Source organism: Phyllopteryx taeniolatus, chromosome 7, assembly GCF_024500385.1.
Source record: "Phyllopteryx taeniolatus isolate TA_2022b chromosome 7, UOR_Ptae_1.2, whole genome shotgun sequence".
NCBI classification, from domain to species: Eukaryota; Metazoa; Chordata; class Actinopteri; order Syngnathiformes; family Syngnathidae; genus Phyllopteryx; species Phyllopteryx taeniolatus.
In genome coordinates, this window is record NC_084508.1 from 18,834,963 (window position 1) to 18,859,057 (window position 24,095).

The 24,095-nt window shown below is 39.4% G+C and overlaps 1 protein-coding gene across 11 annotated transcripts in view; it reads left to right on the plus strand.

Moving 5' to 3' along the window:
* The window catches only part of ptprsa (protein tyrosine phosphatase receptor type Sa), a 295,610-nt gene that overhangs the window by 75,358 nt on the left and 196,157 nt on the right, over nucleotides 1-24,095 (plus strand). For 2 of the 11 annotated variants that reach the window (XM_061778232.1, XM_061778231.1), the window contains exon 1: nucleotides 15,451-15,899. The exons of the other annotated variants lie outside the window; for them this stretch is intronic. The gene's annotated coding sequence lies outside the window, so the exon portion shown is untranslated. Of the gene's footprint in view, nucleotides 1-15,450; nucleotides 15,900-24,095 lie in introns of those variants that run through there. 11 annotated transcript variants of the gene reach the window in all.

The following is a 24,095-nucleotide window of genomic DNA, read 5'->3' on the forward strand; positions in this document are numbered from 1 at the left end:
ATGGTTATTTGTGCGCACAGCATGAGCACACATGGTGACCCCAAAAGCTTGAAAAGCACACGATTACGTTAAAAATCACTTTGAGGCATGAGCACGTACAAAAGAAAAGTAGTGTACATTCAAAGGATTAAAAGGATACCACATAGACGCAGCATGGACATAAAGTAATAATGCATTGCTGGATGACAAAGAAGAACACACATTTACAGCCCCATAAGGAGAAAGTAAATTATGCTGCCTGATATTTTTTGAACATGCAAGTACATGCACGTCACAATAGTGGTTATTTCAAAATATGTTAAAAACAAACAGTGTTTGAAACGTATACAAGTAAACATATCTATTTCGTGTGGATACATATTATTCAAGAAAACAAGGTTGTTTTTAAGACAAGAAGATCAAAGTATGCTAAAAGTGAGTGGTGCAATAATTGTGGCACAAACGCTGTTCAGTGAATGTAGTGAATAGGGTTGGGAATCTCTGGGACGAGGCCAATTTGATACCTATCTAGATACACAGTTAGCGATTAAAAGTGTTCTCTAGGCGTTTAAAAAAAACAATATCTTTACCGGCGGAACGATTCGATACAATTCTATTCAGTATGGGAGTGATACAATTCTTGATTCGATTCGGTGCAGAATTTTTTTTTATAGTTAACATTTGCACATGTCCTAATCATAACGAACCTTGACTTGACTTAACCCAATTCTGTATAGAATGACATTTGTCTACCCTTATTTTCAAACATGTACAGTAAAAAAACACTTAACCCTGAGCATTGTTGCTTTATGGCACTGTAAAAATAAAAATTATATATTCTTTTATTTTAAATATCAAATTATTGAAATAGACCATTCATTCATTCATTCATTCATTTTCCATACCGCTTATCCTCACTAGGGTCACGGGCGTGCTGGAGCCTAGTTTCCACTGTAAAATGTCCTTTAAGTCCCTGTAATATGAAAATAAATATGTACTCTAAATTTGGCACACCACAGAGAAGAGTGTTGTTAACAATTTCGCCAAATTTGAATGATGAAAGAAATGAGATGAAAAAACACTAAAGTACATAAAATGAGGCTTCAAAATCGTGAAGAATCAAGCCGTTCTCTGCGCTCTTCAACGCTGTGGACGTGTCCGCTGGATGTACTGAAACCAAGCCCTGCTGAACTGTCAACTGACAATTAAATACCACTTCTACAACACCCTGAACTGGTTGCCAGCCAATCGCAGGGCATATATAAACAAACAACCATTCGCACTCACATTTACACCTCAGGGCAATTTAGAGTCTTCAATTAACCTACCATGCATGTTTTTGGGATGTGGGAGGAAAGCGGAGTCTCCGGAGAAAACCCATGCAGGCGCGGGGAGATTTGAACCCGGTCCTCAGAACTGCGAGCCAGATGTGCTAACCAGTCGTCCACTGTGCCGCCAATAGACCAGAACAATACAATTTATTTTAAGATTTTCTCTCTACAAACTCTGCACAAACAATATTTACAGAGCCACAGGGGGTCTCGCACACCGGACCATTCAAGCTAGGACTGCCACTTCACACACCCACACTTTTTTTGTTTTGTTTTGCTTTGTTTTTTTTGTTTTTTTTGTTTTTTTTTACGAACGGATATCCAGTCGCAAGTCAAATTTATAATGATAGATTTTAATTATTACCAATGCTTTAAATTTAGCATCCCTATGGCATAAACCTGGATGGCTGTCTAATAAATGTGTTAATCACTGTCGTTTTTCTTTCTACCCTGTGTAATGGAAATATTGTATCCTGTATTTGCTAATATAGTAAATTATTGGCCACAACACCCTGGAATCAGTACTTAAAAAACATCAAAATGTTTATTGAACCCCATTACATTTCGGATCTAGTTACATTAAGCCACGTTACTTAGGTGGGTTGAGTTTTTTTTTAAAATCTTTTATCTAGGTTTTGCTCAGTATTGTAATTATCAACTCAATACACTGGCCACCAGATGGGATATTGTAGTTTATTGCCCAATGTTTTCAGATGAGAGCGTTTTGGGGGTGATGGTGTATTTTTGGTGTGGACTACTCACATTGGTGAAATTAATATCTTATCCGTGGATATGTCAGGTGTTAAATATATTCTAGAAGTTATCATTTATTTGCTTAGCTTGCATTAGTATTATGGACGATTTTAGATGTCTCGCCTTCGAAAAGATGACTCAGCATCATCCGATGGAAGGGCGCCTGGACCAAGGACGTGATCGGATGTGGTCGGGGACGTGACAGGTGTTGGTCCAATGTTTTGTGTTGTGTCTTATTGTTTAGAACATTATGTCTGGGAAAAACCCTCCTATTTTCAAATAAATGCAGGAGCGACGGGAGAGATTGGTTAGAGCGTGTTGAGAGGCTGTGATCTGAACAATCTCCCATACGCCCTCCTCATGAGAAAAAGAAACCAGCGTCTTCATTCCTTTTGTGTCTATTTTTTATAATGTTGGGTAAGATAAATCCAACATTAAATTGGTCCTTCGAGCCGGATGTCAACACACCCGAGGATTCCAGTTGTGGAGCCGACTTCCAGTTAAGAGACCGTGGCCACGGCAAGTAAGACCCTTTACGGGACTGGTCTTCGTTCTCCTCAACTGGGATCTGAAGGTTGACGACAATCCACAGGATTGAAGACGACTGGTGAGTTAAATTTAAAATTTTTTTTTAGGAAAAAGGACGCCGGAGTCCAGAAATTCCGCGAGGACGGCGGAGTCCTGTACGTACTTAAATTCCGTGTTTAATAAACCCTGTGGATACTAGTCAATGGCGGGTAGAATAAAGAAACTAGGAAAGTTTCGTGGCGTCGTAGTTAAATTCCGTATAGGATGGCGGAGTCCTCTAATGAGCTGTTGACAGACGTAGTTAAATTCCGTATGGGACGGCGGAGTCCTCTGACGAGCCAGTGTGAATGAAAACTGTTTGAATGAGAGTGTAAATGGGAAATGGGAAACCACTAGGTTTTTCATTCCATACCAAAACAGTGGGAAAGTAAACGGTGGACTTTTGTGGATGCAAAGGCAAGAATTCTCCACTCGAAAGAGTTGAAGTGAGAATTACCACAGAAAGTAAATTTGAATCACCGTCCTACTGAAAAAAAAAAAAAAGACAGTGTTCTAGACTACCCTAGGTAGTATTACACTGAACCAAATTCTTTCAAACGGGGAAAGGAAGTAGTAAAATAAAAAACAGGAATACACTGCAGTGTAAAGGTTGGAGGTTCATTAAATTAAATTTAAAAGAAAAAAAGAAACAGGATCCTGATAAAATTTTATATTTAGAGACAGGGATAACCGAACACGGCTTTAATGGTTGGTTAAATACACAAAAAATAGCCGCGTTGCAGGAATCAAATTATATAAAAAATAAAAGACAAGCCACCGTTAAACGTGGGAAAGGCTGTTGTCTGCAGCCTTGGAGCTTATCACAAAAATAGAAGATAAAAAAGAATGTGATGAGCTGCAGTAATACAGAGCATGCGTACCAAACCCACGCACATTGTTAAATTCATTAAGACCAGACGCTACTGTGTTTACAGTAGTGGACATTAATGCATTAATGCATTAATGCATTCTTTTCAGTACCAATAGAAAATAACAGTCAATTTTGGTTTGCATTCACATTTGAGAAAAAAAAAATATATATATATACATTTACTAGATTACCGCAAGGTTACTGTGAAAGTCTAACTAATTATTCACAAGTTATGACAACACGCATGTCTTCTGGCATCTACAGATGAAGACACATGCAAAGATTCATTGACCTTACTGCATCATCTAACAGAAGAGGGACATAAAGTTAACAAAAATAAATTGCAATGATGTAAAAGACAAGTTAAATATCTAGGCCATAATTTAAGTATAGGAGGAAAGACTATATTAGAAGACAGGAGAGCTATAGTCTTAAAAAATCCTAAACCACAGACGAAGAAACATAATAATCATTTTTAGGTCTGACAAATTATTGTAGAGCATGGATTCCAAACTATGCAGAAATTGTTGCACCATTGTCAAAATTAATATATGAAAACAACCTTAAAATGACATCACCTGTTTAATGGAGTACAGAGGCAGAAAAGGCCTTCTGTGACATTAAACAACATTTGGTCTCCAGTGCTGCGCTAGGCCTTCCAAATTTAATGATAAAACATTCATTCAAATGGTAGATTGTAAAAGCTATTGCATGACCTCCGTACTTACACAACAATACGGTGATAAGCTAAGACCAATAGCTTATTTTTCAACTAGAGAGCAGTTCACCCTAAAGGTCCCACATACAGTGTCTGCTCTCCTATTGCAAATCACCTGCAAGACATTTATCTTGCATTGCCATCTTGCTATCACAACCACATTTGACTGTTGAGCGATGCACAACCTTAAATCCAGCCACACTAACACCCTTAATGATGAATGCACGCAGCATGATTGACAGGAATTGGCTGAACAAGCTGCTGAATTAGTAGCATTAATCGAGGCATGCAAACTAATGATAAATAAAGATGGTACAATCTATACTGATAGCCAATATGAGTATTCCACAACAAGAACGCAATTATTGGGAAAAACAAAGTGCAAAACTACAAAATGAAATTTACATTAGCACAGGAAAAAAAAAAAAAAAAAAAAAAAACTATTCAAATGGGCTGCTATATTGAGACATGCTGTGTCACGTCTCAACCGGAGGGATGGTGGCACAGATAGATTGACACTTTACAGCCCTAAAAAATAGCAGAAAGAAACACGTGGGTTCATTTAACACACTAAAAGAGTCATTTCAGCTGAGTACTCAAATAAGGAAGGTGATCTAAAGTCTGATAACGGAGCGGGAGCAGATGTGTAGATTCTGAAAACGCTTGCTGGTCAGTGAAGAAAAAAGACACCAACCCGTTTAGTGAGAACTCAGCAGAATGGCACACCCACATTGGTTACGACATTTGATAAGTGGATACGTAGTAATTTCGGCTACTATGGTGTTGGTTTTGTTTTTGTGGTACATGGGACGTCCCACCCTAAATGATAGAACCCATTTTTTTGATGGAAAATCACCTACCAACTGGACCAATATGACAAACCCAATAAAAAAAATTGAATCATTAACTCGTGTCAAAAGGGGTACAACTGATGATCAAGTTTGTGGGCATGGCCTCCAAACACAGCAAAAGGGTTTAATATTTTGTGCCCCCCAAAATCAAGCTGCTTTAATCATAATTCCATATGCGGCTCTCACAAATGACGCTCAAGAGAATGGGCAAAATTGGGGATATAAATATGACTGGTATGCAACTATAGGCTTTAAATGGGAAGACCTTATTGGTGAAACAGGTTATGATTGGTCCAGTTGGTCAAAAAGAACAGCAAAAGAACATAGAAAGAAATTTAACTTAAGCAAAACGGTCCATAGTTTAATATTGAAATACGAATCAAATCAACCAATGTGTTTGACGGTGAGCTTGTGGGCATATACTGGCGGAAAAGATCCCCACTTCCAAGTATCATTGTGTTATGGGAACCATGTCGAACCAGAAATGCCATCAGAAACTTCAAATAAAGGTGGATACATTTTAACGATTAACGAAATAACTACTGATGATTGGTTTCTTGTTGTCACAGGAGTTTCAGGACAAAATAATAATTGGTTATTATTGGTGGAACAAGCAGCAAATGTAACGAGAAAAGATTGTGTTGTTTGCATGGGTCCCAGGCCTTTGTTGCGCATAGTTCCGGCATAATTATCACAAGATTGTATTATTCCATTTGCACACTGATTGAGGAGCATCTGCAACATTTGCACAACCATTGTCCCAGATTATCGCACTACTCGTCACTTTAAACCGCATACACTCCTTGAAGTCTCAGCGCCCTTTGCACAATGATCTTTGCACCGGACTATTGCGATATTAGTCATTCAAACTGCTGCTAGAGGACTGCATCTTTTTGCACAATTATTTTTTGTCAATGTCTTTATGTCTCCAAAGTGTTCTGTAAATTGACTGTCTGTTGTACTAGAGCGGCTCCAACTACCGGAGACAAATTCCTTGTGTGTTTTGGACATACTTGACAAAAAAGAGATTTATACTGGCAGAGGCAAAATTATCCAACATAAACCATACATGGTGTTCCTTGTGGGGTTCCTAATCAATACAAATTAGCTGACCAAGTTGCAGGAGGATTTGAATACTTCATATGCTGTTGGTGTACGATTAATAAAAATGTTGATGGGATAAACTATATCCACTTCAATGTACAGAGATTAGGAAATTGGACTCAGAGTGGGTTGGAAGCTGTGCACGAGCAGCTCAAGGACGTTCCAAAGACCGCATAGCTGTCGACATGCTCCTCGCAAGAGAGGGAGGTGTTTGCGGTATGTTTGGAGAACAAACAATACTGCTTCAGATGGCAGCTTGACCAGAGCCATCGATGGTCTACGGACCCTCAATCAACACTCCTTGTGAAACAGCTGAATGGACGTTTTTGGTAAATATAAAACCCTAATTTCACCAATATTGATATCAATTGCTGTTTTTGCAGCCATTCTGACATTGTGTGGATGTTGTTGTATCCCATGCATTCGGGCATTAATCAGTAAATTAATCACCACAGCCATAACCCACATGGAACCGTATGGAGCAGATTTATCCTTTATTGGAGGTTGATAATAATGACGATGATGATGATGATGTTGTTTTACCTGATTTGTTTCCTGATCCAGGTGATTACGATGTTTATACTACAACATTCATGTATGACAAGTTTACTCTGAGTGTAAATGTATTTGTTTCATAAAAATGATTCTACAATTAAAAATCGAAATGAAGTGACTGTAAGATGATATGAGAATTTGTGCAAATACATGATAAACAGGAGGGAAATGTTAAATATATTCTAGAAGTTATCATTTATTTGCTTAGCTTGCATTAGTATTATGGACGATTTTAGATGTCTCGCCTTCGAAAAGATGACTCAGCATCATCCGATGGAAGGGCGCCTGGACCAAGGACGTGATCGGATGTGGTCGGGGACGTGACAGGTGTTGGTCCAATGTTTTGTGTTGTGTCTTATTGTTTAGAACATTATGTCTGGGAAAAACCCTCCTATTTTCAAATAAATGCAGGAGCGACGGGAGAGATTGGTTAGAGCGTGTTGAGAGGCTGTGATCTGAACAATCTCCCATACGCCCTCCTCATGAGAAAAAGAAACCAGCGTCTTCATTCCTTTTGTGTCTATTTTTTATAATGTTGGGTAAGATAAACTGGTTGCCAGCCAATCGCAGGGCATATATAAACAAACAACCATTCGCACTCACATTTACACCTCAGGGCAATTTAGAGTCTTCAATTAACCTACCATGCATGTTTTTGGGATGTGGGAGGAAAGCGGAGTCTCCGGAGAAAACCCATGCAGGCGCGGGGAGATTTGAACCCGGTCCTCAGAACTGCGAGCCAGATGTGCTAACCAGTCGTCCACTGTGCCGCCAATAGACCAGAACAATACAATTTATTTTAAGATTTTCTCTCTACAAACTCTGCACAAACAATATTTACAGAGCCACAGGGGGTCTCGCACACCGGACCATTCAAGCTAGGACTGCCACTTCACACACCCACACTTTTTTTGTTTTGTTTTGCTTTGTTTTTTTTGTTTTTTTTGTTTTTTTTTACGAACGGATATCCAGTCGCAAGTCAAATTTATAATGATAGATTTTAATTATTACCAATGCTTTAAATTTAGCATCCCTATGGCATAAACCTGGATGGCTGTCTAATAAATGTGTTAATCACTGTCGTTTTTCTTTCTACCCTGTGTAATGGAAATATTGTATCCTGTATTTGCTAATATAGTAAATTATTGGCCACAACACCCTGGAATCAGTACTTAAAAAACATCAAAATGTTTATTGAACCCCATTACATTTCGGATCTAGTTACATTAAGCCACGTTACTTAGGTGGGTTGAGTTTTTTTTTAAAATCTTTTATCTAGGTTTTGCTCAGTATTGTAATTATCAACTCAATACACTGGCCACCAGATGGGATATTGTAGTTTATTGCCCAATGTTTTCAGATGAGAGCGTTTTGGGGGTGATGGTGTATTTTTGGTGTGGACTACTCACATTGGTGAAATTAATATCTTATCCGTGGATATGTCAGGCGATTACGTCAAGTGTTGACAACTGTGATTATGAAACGTACACCACCACCAGTAGGCACATTTTTAATAGGACCAACCATTTAATGTGGTTATCTCAAATGCTTCCTCTGTTTTTTTCTTTGTCTCTCTTTACCCTCTCTAATATTATTGTGGTTTATTTAGCTGCACTCTTTCACTTGCCTTCAAAACTCAGCCAAGTGCAACAACGCTGGAGGGAAAACAGTTTTGTAGAAAAAAAGCCATATTGAGAGTGAGCCTGAGAAAGGGAGCTGAAGGAGAAATGAAGGGTGAGCGAGTCAGTTTGGGAACAAATATAGCAGCCCTGTGAGATTGTTACCCTGACTACAATGCAGAATGCTTTCAACCCGAAAGCAGAAAAAAGATATTTAAGCATCATATTCATCCATCCATTTTCCATAGTGCTTGTTATCAGGGTCACAGGTGAGCTGGAGCATATCCCACCTGACTTGGGGCGAGAGGCAGGGTACACCCTGGGCTAGTCGCCAGCCAATTACAGGGCATATACAGTATAGACAAATAACGGTTCACAGTCACACCTATCAACAATTTAAAGTCTTCAATTAACCTTTTTGCAGTAGTGGTGCATGTGTAAACTGTGCACTTTACTGTAAAAAAAAAAAAAAAAGTATTCATTATTGTATTGATTAGAGCCCCTGAGTCCCCTTTTACATCTTTTCATGGTGTGTTTGTAATAACACTGGTCAACAAGAAATGTATTGTCTAAGATTTTTTTTTTAGCTGATTTAGGAAAGTTTTCACATGCTGAATCGAAATATCACATTGGCTTTTCTCAATCAGGTCACCTTTTTTAACTATGGCCACGTTTTTGTTTACATATACAGGTATTTTCGCTTTAGAGGTTTATGTCCTGAATTTTGAACAATGATGATATAAAATTCAATTTACAGGTACTTACTTTTATCAATGTCTACTATTCAATTTACACTAAGCAAAGTTTGTAACATTTATTAATTCATAAACTGTTAGCAATCTTTTTCAGATTTAGCGATGCAAAATTGTCCTAAATCAGGTCAAAAAACAGACAATTTACAAAATAAATATTGTAACCCAGTGTTGGCACGAACAAAAATGAGTGATTTATCTGAAGCTGATCTTTTATTCTATTCCTGCAGCAATTCACTGGTTTTGTATCCTCGCTCCTCCCAGTGCCCTTGCTGTGCTCCCCCATCTCAGTTGTCACACACCTGTCTATCTCAGTGTTCACTTGTGTATCAAGGTAATGAATTTATAATCTCTTCCAAGCGCTTTGTAGATCTCTATCATGGTGGGAGATAAGAGGGAGCATCGTTGCACTCTAATAGCCATCAGTCTCTCGCTGTTTGTGTACAGTGTTTGTGTACTGTGTGTGTGTGTGTGTGCGTGTGTGTGTGTGTGCGTGTGTTTGTGTGTATGTGTATTTCTGCGTGAGAGTGAAGTCACAACTGACCGTACTACACTCAATACATTGACATACAATTGGTAAAGCCCAGAGTCAAGTCAATGCTCCATTACTAAAGCCACCACATGAGGTGGATTTTCAGTGTGTTTATATATATAAAAAAAAAGCATAAATCTAAAAAATCTTCCATCCTAAACCCTTGAGGATCACAGACTCTGACCTGCTTGTGTTTTTAATTGTGCTTTGCATGAGGCGATGTAATGTCTACCAGTTGAATGGGTTCTGGAAGCAGGTTGTCGCCTCCAGAGACAGTGTGAGCGATGGCCTGCAGCTATCAGGGGTGATTCTGCGTCATCCCCTATGGGTGACATTGATAAACGGGAGGGAAACAAGAGGACAAAAAGAAAAGAAGCAATGGTCTTTCTGTAGCCCAAACCTGCCTTCACTTTAGGTTACTCACCTTGTGGTTGACGACTTTACCTTTTAGTTCTTAGTTTTGTAATATAAGTCCCCTAAATATGAGGCCCCTTGTGGTAAACATGCATTGTAAGATAGATACAAGTCCTCACATAATAATGACGAATGAATATGTTTTATCTGTCTTCTATACCGCTTGTCTTCCTTAGGGTCATGGGAAAGCTGGAACCTATTACAGCTGACTTTGGACGAGAGGCGGGGTAAACCCTGGACTGGTCGCCAGCCAATTCCAGGGCACACATTCACACCAATTAACAATTTAGAGTCCTCAATTAACCTAACATTCATATTTTGGGAATTTGTGAGCAAGCTATAGTACATTGAACACCCATTTTAGCATAGGCAGAACAGGCAAACCCTGAGCTGAGATACAAAGTCAGAACCACCGACGTGAGACAGAAGTGCTAACCACTACAATGTGCTGCCGAATCAAATGTTTGTTGTATTTACGTCTAAAGACACTGTAAAGTGAATTCAGAAATTTGCTTCTGAATTCATTATACATGTTTGAAGACAATTGCTGAAAACATGTTGTTGGATTTATCTTACCCAACATTATAAAAAATAGACACAAAAGGAATGAAGGAGGAGGGCGTATGGGAGATTGTTCAGATCACAGCCTCTCAACACGCTCTAAACAATCCCCCCCCTCGCTCCTGCTTTTATTTGAAATAGGAGGGATTTACAAATCATAATGTTCTAAGCAATAAGACACAACACAAAATATTTGATAATAAGAGGGTTTTTCCCAGACATAGTATTCTAAGTAATAAGACACAACACATAATATTGAACCAACACCTGTCACGACCCGACCACATCCGATCACGTCCTTGGTCCAGGCGCCCTTCCATCGGATGATGCTGAGTCTTCTTTTTGAAGGCGAGACATCTAAAATTGTCCATTATACTAATGCAAGCTAAGCAAATAAATGATAACTTCTACAATTTATCTAACACATGTTCCAAAGACTGAGAACTATTGTATGTATTAGTCAAATGTGGAGATATAGCATTAAACTGTTTTTCACTATATCAGTTTTCCTGATTTTTTTTGGGGTGTGGCTAAAACTGTGCCACGTGACATACATTAGAGTTGTGAGTGGCCCCTTCCCCACATTATAAGAACTTGAATGCCTTTGAAACGGCAGTTATCCAACACAATTCCTATGTGCGGTTATACCTACACCTTGAAAATACATGTTCCGTTCGGCTAGTCTACTGGTGTGGCTGCTTCAGAGTGCCTCATTGTCAGCCATGAGTGCTCGCTCCTCAGGCAGAGAAAGGCGGAAGAGCGAGAAAGGGGGAAATTTTTATTTGTTTTCGTCTGACTTGACAACCGGCGGCACAGTGACCGACTGGTTAGAGCGTCTGCCTCACAGTTCTGAGGTCCGGGGTTCAATTCCCAGCCCTGCCTTTGTGGAGTTTGCATGTTCTCCCCGTGCATGCGTGGGTTTTCTCCGGGCACTCCGGTTTCCTCCCACATCCCAAAAACATGCGTGGTAGGTTAATTGAAGACTCTAAATTGTCCCTACGTGTGAATGTGAGTGCGAATGGTTGTTTGTTTCTATGTGCCCTGCGATTGGCTGGCAACCAGTTCAGGGTTTACAACGCCTCCTGCCCGATGATAGCTGGGATAGGCTCCAGCACTCCCGCGACCCTTGTGAGGATAAGCGGCTCAGAGAATGGATGGATGGATGGACTTGACAACCAGTGTGTGGACTGAGGCTTCAGGTATGCATGAAACATGTAGTTATATGTATCCATAAGAAAGATTCTAGATAAAGTAGCATCCTTTTTTCCAGGTTGTAGAAGTGGTATTTAATTGTCAGTTGACAGTTCAGCAGGGCTTGGTTTCAGTACATTCAGCGGACACGTCCACAGCGTTGAAGAGCGCAGAGAACGGCATGAAGCTGAAGTTTCATCAGAAAAAAAGCCAAATAGAACGCAAAACACACACACAAAGTTAATTCTTTGCTACTTGCTGATATGCTGACATGTTTTGTGATGCGTGTCATTTAGGCAGTCGTACTTAGATAGTGTGACTTCATTTTTTTTTTCTTTCGTCCTGTTCGGCTGTTAGGTCAAGCAGAATGGAAAATCTGTATCCCTTTTATGCCGGAACAGTTTTACTGTGTCACAGTGGAGTTTTTAAGCTTCCACTGTGGTATTATAATTGAGGTTTATTGAGAATCAGACTTGATCAGTTGAACAGAACAAAGTTTCTAGAAGGGAGAGAGAAACAAAGACAAAGGACAAAGCACTAATTGTAAAAGTAAATCATTACATTATCTACAACAATGAAACATTAAATATGAGTGTTGCATGGGGCTGTCGTGCGACACCCTGTAAAGGACAGGACAAGATGGAACAGGACAAGGACACGAGAAGAAGCATGCAGGACAAGGGCTGTGAAACCGGCTGTACAACTGAAATGTGGTGTCATTAATTATGTACAATATAAAAGTCTACAGGCCGAGAGTATAAGTGAGGGGATACACAAGCGATTTGCCTATTCATGAGATATTTGTTGCAGTAAGTGTGACTTCAGATACGTACATTTCACACAAGTGCGCGCACACTCTCTCTCACACACACACACACACACACACACACACCTACACTCTCATTTACTCAGTGGAGTTACAGTCGTGTGTTACTGGTCCACGGTGCTGGAAAGGCTGGTTGTTTCACTAGCTTAACTAAAGGCATCTCCATGCTGTTACATGAATCTGTAACACGAAATCAATGATTGAACACTTTCCCTTGAGCACTCTCTCTCAGTCTCTGCATTTACATGGCATTTATGAACTCTCACAAGAAAAACAAAAAGCAGCGCGAGAGCGAGCCCTTGCTGTAAAGGAGTCTCATTATTCTGTTATGGATTGCACATGGCAGGCAGTAAGTGCTCTTTTTATCCTTCCAAAGCACTAACCTCGGTCACTGAGTGCATTTCCCTACCAAAGTGAAATTTACCATGTTAAGGCTCACACCACCAGGGGAATGACAGTGAGACCTCTGGTTTGCTGCTAATATTTACCAGCCAGATTAAATCAGGGGCTGTGGTATAAATAAGAAGCCAAGGGAGGAACCTACGTAATATAAATACCACTTTTTCTTTGGTAGTAGTTAAATTGATCAGAGCCCCTCACGCCTTTTTTACACCTCTTTATGGTGTGTTAGATGTCACACAGGCTTTTGAATAAAGAGCAGATAGAGGACAGTGGAGGATTGCTTGTGGCTCCGAGTGGCTTTCTGCCAAAAGCAAAGACTGCCACTATAAAGATGGCATCTTCCCATCCGTTAATCTGCATTCCTCGAAACGTTCACACAAAATATATTGCCATGCACTCCCTTCGATTGGGCCTTTCATTTAATGCAGTCATAAATTGTAGCTCCCTTTATGGACTGTTGAATTTCTTTTTTTCTTTCTAGTTGTGTGTAGTTCATCCAGAATGTTCCATTAACTTTGTCACAGCCAGGTTGTGTTGTTCAGGTAAGCATAACAGTCCTTTTCCATTGTAAAGTGTATGCAGTAAATGGGTATTACGAGGAGTAACTTGGCTTTATATTTCAACTGCGTTACAATGGCTGTTATTTATTTTTAGATATAAAGTGGTTAGTGGGAGATGACGCTGAGATCATGCTGCAATGGATGCCTCCTGAGTCCGACTATGTTTCTGACCTCCCCCTTGCTGGAGACTACAAACAACAGCTATCACTGGTCAAATTCAAATTGAAACAGCCAATCAGAGCTGCTTTATACCCCCATGTGAGCTCCCATTTCTTCTCACTTGGAACAAAACGAATGAGCAGCATGAAGTTGAACTGAAATGTTGTTTAAAGCGGACATAATTTACCAAAGCAACTTTTTCTAGTACAACCCAATTCCAATGAAGTTGGGACGTTGTGTTAAACAAATAAAAACAGAATACAATGATTTGCAAATCATGTTCAACCTATATTTAATTGAATACACTACAAAGACAAGATATTTAATGTTCAAACAGATAAACTTGAATGTTTTTAGCAAATAATCAGAATATTACCACATGGGCTCAGGAACACTTAAAAAAAACAACATCAGAAAATACAGTTTGGCGCTACATCCGTAAATGCAAGTTGAAACTCCACTATACAAAGCAAAAGCCATTTATCAACAACACCCAGAAATGACGCCGGCTTCTCTGGGCCCGAACTTATCTAAGATGGACTGATGCAAAGTGGAAAAGTGTTCTGTGGTCCGAAGAGTCCACATTTCAAATTGTTTTTGGAAATTGTGGACGTCGTCTCCTCCGGGCCAAAGAGGAAAAGAACCATCCGGACGCAAAGTAAAAAGCCAGCATCTGTGATGGTATGGGGCTGTGTTAGTGCCAATGGCATGGGTAACTTACACATCTGTGAAGGCACCATTAATGCTGAAAGGTACATACAGGTTTTGGAGAAACATCCTGCCATCCAAGCAACGTCTTTTTCATGGACGCCCTTGCTTATTTCAGCAAGACAATGCCAAACCACATTCTGCACGTGTTACAACAGCGTGGCTTCATAGTAAAAGAGTGCGGGTACAAGACTGGCCTGCCTGCAGTCCAGACCGGTCTCGCTTTGAAAATGCGTGGCTCATTATGAAGCGTAAAATACGACAACGGAGACCCCGGACTGTTGAACAGCTGAAGCTGTACATCAAGCAAGAATGGGAGAGAATTCCACCTACAAAGCTTCAACAATTAGTGTCCTCAGTTCCCAAACTTTTATTGAATGTTGTTAAAAGAAAAAGTGATGTAACACAGTGCTAAACATGACCCAGTCCCATCTTTTTTGGAACGTGTTGCAGCCATAAAATTCCAAGTTAATGATTATTTGCTAAAAACAATAAAGTTAATCAGCTTGAACATTAAATATCTTGTATTTGTAGTGTATTCAATTAAATATAGATCGAACATGATTTGCAAATCATTGTATTCTGTATTTATTTATGTTTAACACAACGTCCCAACTTCATTTTTGCCTAGTCATGATACATGTAAGAAATACACTTACTGTTCTAGCCATATCATTATCATGTACTTTTGCATAATGTAATAAGATACAATGCAAAACCACAACCAAAATCGAGTCTTCTACCATTAATTTTGCTGTTGTGATTGAAAGACGCAGAGATGTATTAATTTAACATGTTTATATAGCGGTTTTATAGAACGAACACTGAAGGGGAAACTTTCAAGGTACTTGAACGCACCAACTGGTTGACTTAACAACTGAAGACAGCAGATGGGACGAGGTTTATGAGGTGCCAGTGAACGCAGCACAGGGATCCGTATTTTCATTCAGACTGGGGGAGGAGGAGAAGGAGGAGGAGGAGGAGGAGGAGGCTGGCGGCGGCGGTGAGAGGGGGGCATTTGACTCCTGTCTCCCAACCCCCAGTCGGTCCGTGCGAGGTGGATTTGGGAAGAAAAGACTCCAAACCTGCGACGTGGAGATAACGAAAGAAGCAGAAAGGAGACGTTTGGAGATCCACGCGCGGCGTTGTTGCGCACGGATTACCGTGGGTTATTTTTGTGTTACTTTTGGGTTTCTCTCACTGAGAAGATTCTGCCTCGGAGCCTGTGATCGGAGAAGGAAATTGTGTTTATCTACGCCACTCTCTCCTTTCGTTATTGACTACTTTGCCAAAATAAAAGTGGAACATACCGTTTGCTTCTTCCAAGAAGGATACACACGATCGCTTTTCCTGAAGAAATACGACCGTTTACTCACAGAGAAACGCACGGATTTTAAAGGCCCCCCGTAAGGGGGGGGTGTCTCATACTTATCACGAAGAGTTCAAGTAAGTTAACTTTTTTGCCTCATTAAGTCCCTAAATGTCACGTTTTGATTTCGTGGGTGAACTTTATATTGGTAACAGTGTGTACATATATAGAAATTGGTGGAAACATTGGCGAGGACCGTTTTATCCACAGAATGTGAGTGGACTGCGGCTGGACGCAGTTGTCCACGGTGCTCAGTTTCGAGCTGAAAAGAATGAATTTATTTTCTCCGAACGGACTGGTTGGGTATAGATACAAAATGCATTGGCATAAAACTTGAATAATATTGGGACGTTGTGTAATTTAATTTAAAAACCGTGTAAATCCTTTTCAACCTATATTCAATTGAATGCAGTACAAAGACAAGATATTTAATGTTCAAACTGGTTAACTTTTTTAAATAATTTTTTTTATTGTTTTTTGCCAATATTCTCTCATTTTGAATTGGATGCCTGCTTCCAACTAAGCTGGGACAGAGACATGTTTAGCACTGCATTACATCACCTTTCCTTTTAACAACACTCAATAAGCATTTGGGAACTGAGGACACTAATTGTTGAGGCTTTGTAGGTGAATTAGTTCCCATTCTTCTTGATGTACAACTTCAGTTGCTCAACAGTCAACGGTCTCTGTTGTCGTATTCATTTTCAAGACAAATTATTGGACTAATTATTGGACCCCAAGTAAACTGTAAACTTTTATAGGGCATTTTCAAGCTGTAAAAGTGAAGTGTCAAACAGTACAGTAGTAATTTTAGGGAACCTCTGCGTTAATAAGCTGTTAGTGCAGTGATATTTTACTGAAATGAAGGTCGTGTATGAGTCTTTCTGGGAGTTTTGCATTATGAGTTATCTTTTGTGTTTTTTAAAAACGGTCTTTGCCTAGAGAAGTAACTTTTATCAAATCGTGCTGAAAAGTTAGATATACATAGATATAGCCCCAGGCCAGACTTGGGCATGATTTTTTGTTGTTTTATTTTATTTTTTTAAGTTAGACAAATTCAAACGATTCCAGTTTGAATTGCAGTCGATCTTAATTTGATCATAACATTTAATGCTAAGCCCTCCCACGGCTACAAACAGCCCTTCTCCCCAATAGCAACTGCAAGCTATAAAAAGAATAACTCAACTCATTTGGTACAATGTTGACATGCAGAATAGCTCAAACACAGTCACTTTTGTCTCTGACTGTAATTAAAACAACAGGGAAGTACCTTGGAATGGAGAAGGGTCAAGCAGAAAATGCTAGGAGGAATAATGTCAGAATAAATTTATTGCCTCCAGGTCTTGACTGAATGGATGAGGAATGTTTTATTTCAAACTACAATGGATGTTTTACCTATTTGCTTTTAATGCCAGCTCATCTGTCTTGCATTCCAGTATTCAGTCAACCTGCTAGCTTGTATAAAAAAATAACACTTCGTCTTCTGATGAGAGTCGCATGTTAATGGTCAGTAACAAGAACTCTTGTCCTTCACAGTAAATGGCCATCACGTACACATAGAGGCTTGTGCGTCAAGTGTTGTTGTGGATTTTTAATGCACCCTTGACTTAACAATTTATCACCCCTGATCACTGTCAAATACGTGGGAAAGAGAGACAAAAGGGTTGCAGCGCCATTTGTGTTTTTTAAATCTCTTATCTTGCTGAAAAGAAATAGCAGATCAATGCATTTATAAGCTCCAACCTTGCAGGCAGAGGTAATGAAGAGTGGAAGAGTGAGAACATTACATCCTTGAAAACCCGTTTTATTGGAGGAAAAACTTTTGATTCCTCCCCAGAGCTCCTTCCCTTGGAGTTTATGGAAAAGCTAATTGAATTGTACCCCGCATATGATGTCTTTGTTTGTCACCCCCCGCCCGCCTTTGTCAAGTTAACAGAAGTCTTTAAGTGAGACCGTCTTCTGGGTTTTAAAATTCATTTTCTTTGGAATTATTATTTTGCAAACTGTTTGTTAAGTTTGCACTACCTCAACAGAAGCGTGACTACACTCCATTTTTAATCAAATGGGCAAAGAAATTGAAACTGACGGAGAGTAAAGCAACTTCATATCTTCACAAAAACACTCACAGACTGAGAAAAATGCAAATAATGATGAGCCCCCAAAAAAGAGTAACCACAGTAACCACAATGTAAATAAAGCAATGGAGGTCAACCACCATCAATTCCAGGAAGCTGGGTGACCTCTGATTTCTTTACATTTAGGAAATACTAGAAATAAAAATAATCTCTTCTAGGGTAAAACTGTCACCAACACAAGACCTTGATTAAGTGTGTACACAGTGTTTTAAGTCACATTTTAACAATAACTTTCATAAAAGTGGAATGGGTAAGTTAACATAAATAGACCACCGTTAGTATCAATATGTCAAGCAAAGCAATCAGTATTTAGTTTACAGTCAAATGTGTGATGCTAAGTTGAGTCGTGTTGCATACTACACAAGTGTAATGTACTTAACCACTATTTATAATAAAATGTAACACAATGATGGATATAGAGACGCAGTTCAGCTTTTGAAACTCTGGTTTGTGTGATTTAAGGGGCGTTTTTTAACATGTACAATTCCAAATTCTACAACCTCACGGACTGTTCAGAGGTTCCATGATACAATATTGCAAATAATTTATTTCCTTTTGGTTTTATGCTTGCAATTTAATGGTCACACTTTTTCATAGCTTTGCTTTGTTCAGTTCAATCAAATCCAAATTGGGGGCCATTTGGGTGGCCTCAAGTGCTTTCCAATTAGTCACAATGCTTTTGACGCAGCAACACGGCTCATAACAACTTATCTGAAGTGAGTGTCGTTGCAAAGAGGAAAGGGGAAATTATGTGCATGAACAGGGGTGCTGTTGCCCTCAAAGCTAATTGTGTTTATTCATTTTAATTAGCCCAGAGAGCTAAATCAGTGCTCTTTCAGTAACATGAGGTGCAATTAGTGCAATTTGAAAACAGAAAGCGGCATGGGTTGTGCAGCATGGTATCATTACTTTCCCCTTGTAGACGACTCCTCCCTTGCCCTTCATTCAAACATAGGGTGCTCATACACCATCAGACATACTGTACGTAACATGCTCATTGCTTAAAAGCCATTTGCACACAATAGGAACATGAAAAATGTCACTTATGAAGCAGAAATGTCTATGATGCTAACTCACTGTGACTTTGTATGTATACAGTACATTAATGAGACTTGAGTTGTATATTCAAATCCATCCATCCATCCATCCATTTTCTGTACCGCTTGCTACTAAGGTCGTGGGTGTGCTGGAGCCTATCCCAGCTATCAAATCCATCCATCCATTTTCAATATCGCTTATCCTGGTTAGGGTCGCAGGGCGCCGGAGCCTATCCCAGCGGACTTTGGGCAAAAGGCGGACTACACCATGAACTGGTCGCCAGTCAGTCGCAGGACACATATAGACACGGACAACCATTCGTACTCTCATTCACACCGTCACTGAGTGGGAACTGAACCCACTCTGCCCGCACCAAAGTCAGGCAAGTGTACCACTACACCATCAGTGACAGCTATCAAATCATCAAAATCAAATCAAATTTTATATGTATAGCCCTTTTACTTTCCGTAACAAGGAACAAAGCAACAACAATGGCGACTGTGGAACAGTGTCTGATAGAATAAATGGACCTAGATGACCAGATGATACGTTTAATTATGCTGCAAAATCAATTAAGAAGGCGGCGGCGTAGGTGGTATGTGGAACCAAGGGGAACGCTGAGTACGTCATCACAGCATGTGACTAAAACGGACCAATCACGAGAGATGATCTCCGCGGCATTCTACGTGGAGCAACAAGTTTTGCCGTGTGCACGTCAAGTGACGCAGAGGGGCCGTTGATGCAATGCGGCCGTTGTCGTGCGGGAGAATAAAGAGGCCTTAACAGTATAGCGATAGTATAGAGACATGGCAACATGGCAAAGCACTGAGCATCTAGGCTAGGGTGGGACTCCCTACATTGTGCGGAGACCTCCAGCCCTTACATGCTAAAACACAACCACCATTACTATATGATGAAAATAAAAATCATGTTCTTCACTTTTTATATAAATAGACTTTATTAATTAATCGTTAGGTTAATTTAAGGAAGTAGGTTTAGTTCATTAGTAAAGTAATGGGCACTGCACTCTTATTGAGTAATTTTAAAAATAACTCAGATTTTCCTGCAGTTGTTCAGTGGCCAACAGATGCTGGATTCATATTAAATTAAAGTTGCAGGTGTTGGCATGAAACTACCTTGCTGGAGCAGTAACATTTTTGAAGCAGTGAAAGGTAAATGTTAACTGTCTTTCCATTCATGTTTCCTAGTGATGACCAAAATTATAACATTTCCAACAAACATGGACTTACTGTCATTTTAATAAACAGTAAATTTGCTCGTGAACTTGTGTTGCACTATTTTTATTACTTTTTCACTTTGTAACATAAAATGGAACTGTCTCTCTGTCACTTTTAATTTAGATTTGTATAGAAAATTTGACTGGTTATCACATCTGCCTCAAAGTTCTGAGGACCAAATTCAAACCTGATCTCGCCTGTGTGGGGTTTGCATGTTCTCCCCGTGGCTGCGACCCTAGTGAGGATAAGCGGTACGGAAAATGGATGGATGGATATTTGTCAACCATTGTTTTTCTGTTTAAAGTATCGGTACAACCCGTCTACCAAGATTTTTCTTTCAAATTGTTTTAATGCAGAGTATCCAACCAAGAAAGTAACTGAGACATGGTAGGTGGTTTTAAATTGGTCACCTGTTGGTGGATTGACTTAGCCCAAGGATCTCCTTCCAAAGATTCCTTTGAAAGCAAAGCAAAGCAAATTTATTTATATAGCGCATTTCATACACAAGGTAACTCAATGTGCTCTACATGATTAAAAGATTTAAACAGAAAGAAAAAAAACAGCTTATAAACATTTAAAACACTGAAAGTACACTCACTTAGGTGTTTGAATACAAATGCATGACTTTTGCACCAGAATTTGTGCTGTTTTTTAAGACCAAACTACCCAGTGGTCAAAGAGGAAAAACAGAACATTGCAGTCATAGCAATTTAAAATGCCATTGAGGTTAAATGTAAAATACAATATACAGCTGGATCATTTTGCACTCTATAGACCGACATTTTCACCTTGGCCGCTCTGGTAGAAACATGAGACAAGCATGACCAACCATTCACTCAGACTCCTTCTGGCTGCAGAGGTCTAAAATTGGTAGCTTAGCAGACCTCTGGAGGTGTGGAATTGGTGTAACCTCAACCTCCTCAAAAAGATTGTTCTTCATTCAAAGACACTTTTGAGGTCAAGGTCAAGTAAAACAATTGCGTGGTACATTGTGAACTTGAATCCATAGTTTACTGCGTAGAGTAGAGTTTAAGGAAGCCCCCATCTCAACGAGGCTGACTGTCAGGCTGTAGTGCTCTCACTCTAATTTGTCACTCCACATCAGTGGTTCCCAATCTTTTTGATACCCGAGAAGATGTACGTACATGTGTTTGGGAGATTTGTTTTTGCAAAATGTTGCCAGACTTCGTTATTTTTCTTTGTAAGATAAGGTTTCCATTTTGCCACCCTACCCCATTGGCCAAGGCCAATGAAGAAGGTGGAAGATTGTCACTTGAATTTAACAGCCAGTATTTGCCAGAAATGCTGGTAGCTCCAATGTTGCTGTCAGCCTCTTTGCGGCCTCCCTGACCAGTTTTCGTCACATCTTTTCACCCGTTTTAGAGGGACGTCCAGTTCTTGGTAATGCTGTGTTCTGTGTCTTGTGTGTTGTGCTATATTTCCTCCACTGGATGATGACTGTCTTAACTGTGTTCCATGGTTTATTTAATGCCTTGGAAATTATTTTGTACCCTTCTCCTGACTGATACCCATAAACAATGAAATATCTCTGATGCTGTGGAAGTTGCTGTAAGATTTTACGACAAAAATGTCAGGAAAAGCCAACTAGAAAAGCTGAACTTTATTTGGGGTTAATCAGAGACACTCTAACATTAGTTTGCATGTGATTGTTTAATTCTGAACATGGCCACATCCCCAGTTAAAAGAGGGTGTGCGCACTTTATCACTGTTGATTATTTTTACTAGGCTTTACACGATCAGGATTTTTGGGGCCGATCACCGAGTTTAAAAAAACAATAACTGAACATCGATCCGATCACAAGATGGAGCAATGATGTGTCTATTTAAATGACTTGTTCATTTACTGTATATACTTGTGTACTTAATTGCTCAAAAAAGTATACTTACAGTAAATGTATCTTTGTTCATCAATTTATGCCAGTGAGGCATAGTGACAGACAAAACAAATGAATGATCTTCTATTAGATGGAAGGAAGTACATTCAGTAATTAATGTATCCACTTTTTATGACATTTTTGTTTGTTGGTGTGCCGTGAGATTTTTCAATTGAAAAATATGTGCCTTGGCTCCATGAAGGTTGGAAATCACTGCTCATGTCAGATCGTGTATTCTAATCAGTCAGGTCAAACCAACATTATAACATGACAGAAATAATGGGTGGTAACTTACTGTATTTAAATTACTTTACTGTAATTAAATTACTTCACACACACCAAAGGTTTAGAGCATGATTCGACAGAACGCCTGCCTGTTCGCTTACAACCGTTAATGCTAGCACTAGCTTGCTAGGCTACATAACGTTTTGTTGCCTGCTTGCGAGCTGTATCGTATTAAAAGTACGTGAACATACCTCACGCAAGCCTTAAACGAACATCCTCTCCCGAGCACCGGTGACCACCAACACTCGTTTTTCCCCATTTGGTCTTAAGGCTTGCATGTGTCAAGCAGACCAGGAGAATCTCATCCATGCTTTTATCTCAAGTAGACTTGATTATTGTAATGGTCTTCTGACTGGACTCCCTAAAAAGAGCATTAAACAGCTGCAGCTCATTCAGAATGCTGCAGCTCGGGTTCTGACCAGAACAAAGAGGTCAGAGCATATTACTCCAATTCTAAAGTCTTTACACTGGCTTCCAGTCAGCTTTAGAATAGATTTTAAAGTTCTGCTACTGGTCTATAAATCACTAAACGGTTTAGGTCCGGAATACATGAATGAAATGCTAATGGCATATAAACCCAGTAGGGCTCTGAGATCGACAGACTCAGGTCAAATAGTGGAGCACAGAGTCCAAAGCAAACATGGTGAAGCAGCATTTAGTTATTATGCAGCACACAAATGGAATAAGTTACCAACAGAAGTGACGTCAGCCCCAATTAGTCACAATGCTTTTTCCCATGCTTTTTAGAGCATTTCCACTTTTAAATGCTATTTCTTGCACTGTACGCTGTTTTAATTGTATTGTTTGAATTTTTTTCCCTCTTTGTTTTAAATGTTTATAAGCTGTTTTTTTCTTTGTTTTTCAATGCTTTTAATCATGTAAAGCACATTGAGTTACCTTGTGTATGAAATGCGCTACAAATGCGCTGCTTTGCTTTGTTTTATAAACACATGGTGCAATCCATTATTGTTGTCGTGGCCGTGGCAACGAGTGTATCCGGTAGCGTTTGAGTTGACAAGATGAAGCCCAGTGATCATAAAATATGGGATGCGGTGGTATCGGAATACAAGATTTTATTGCAGTAGTCTGACATAGTGCAATCGCGAAAGACCAAATTTGTATTGTAGTCTGATCCGGGCATTACGTGTTGTCTGTCCCACAACACCGACATGTTTTTTTTTGTTGTAAATAACTTTGTTTGTGGTCAGATATTTACAGTAATACGTCAAAAGACACGCGACAAGGCTAAAAATAAACTAGCTTTTGGATTCGAATACACTGTATACGACGGCGACACAGAGTAAATTTCTTTAAAGCCGATCAGCATAAAATGCTAATTATCGGCCGATACCGATCAGGCTGATCAAATCGGTGTAAAGTCTAATTTTTATTCCCCCTCTTTAATAGACTTATTTTTTTTCAATTGAGTAGTACAGGGACCACTTTTAATTCATTTTTTTTTTTATTTACAAAAACCTGGCATGTGAACAGGGGTATTAGACATTGTACTGTATATCCACTGACTATGTGTGTGTGCATGTGTATCAGATATTTGAAATGAAAACAGAGGCTTACTTATGGAATGTTCTGTCAAGTTTTTGGGTGCACAAGTGAACTGGTACACATAAAGACAATAATCCTTGTCAGACTTTGTAGTACAGCCTTGCGGAAAACATTGACAC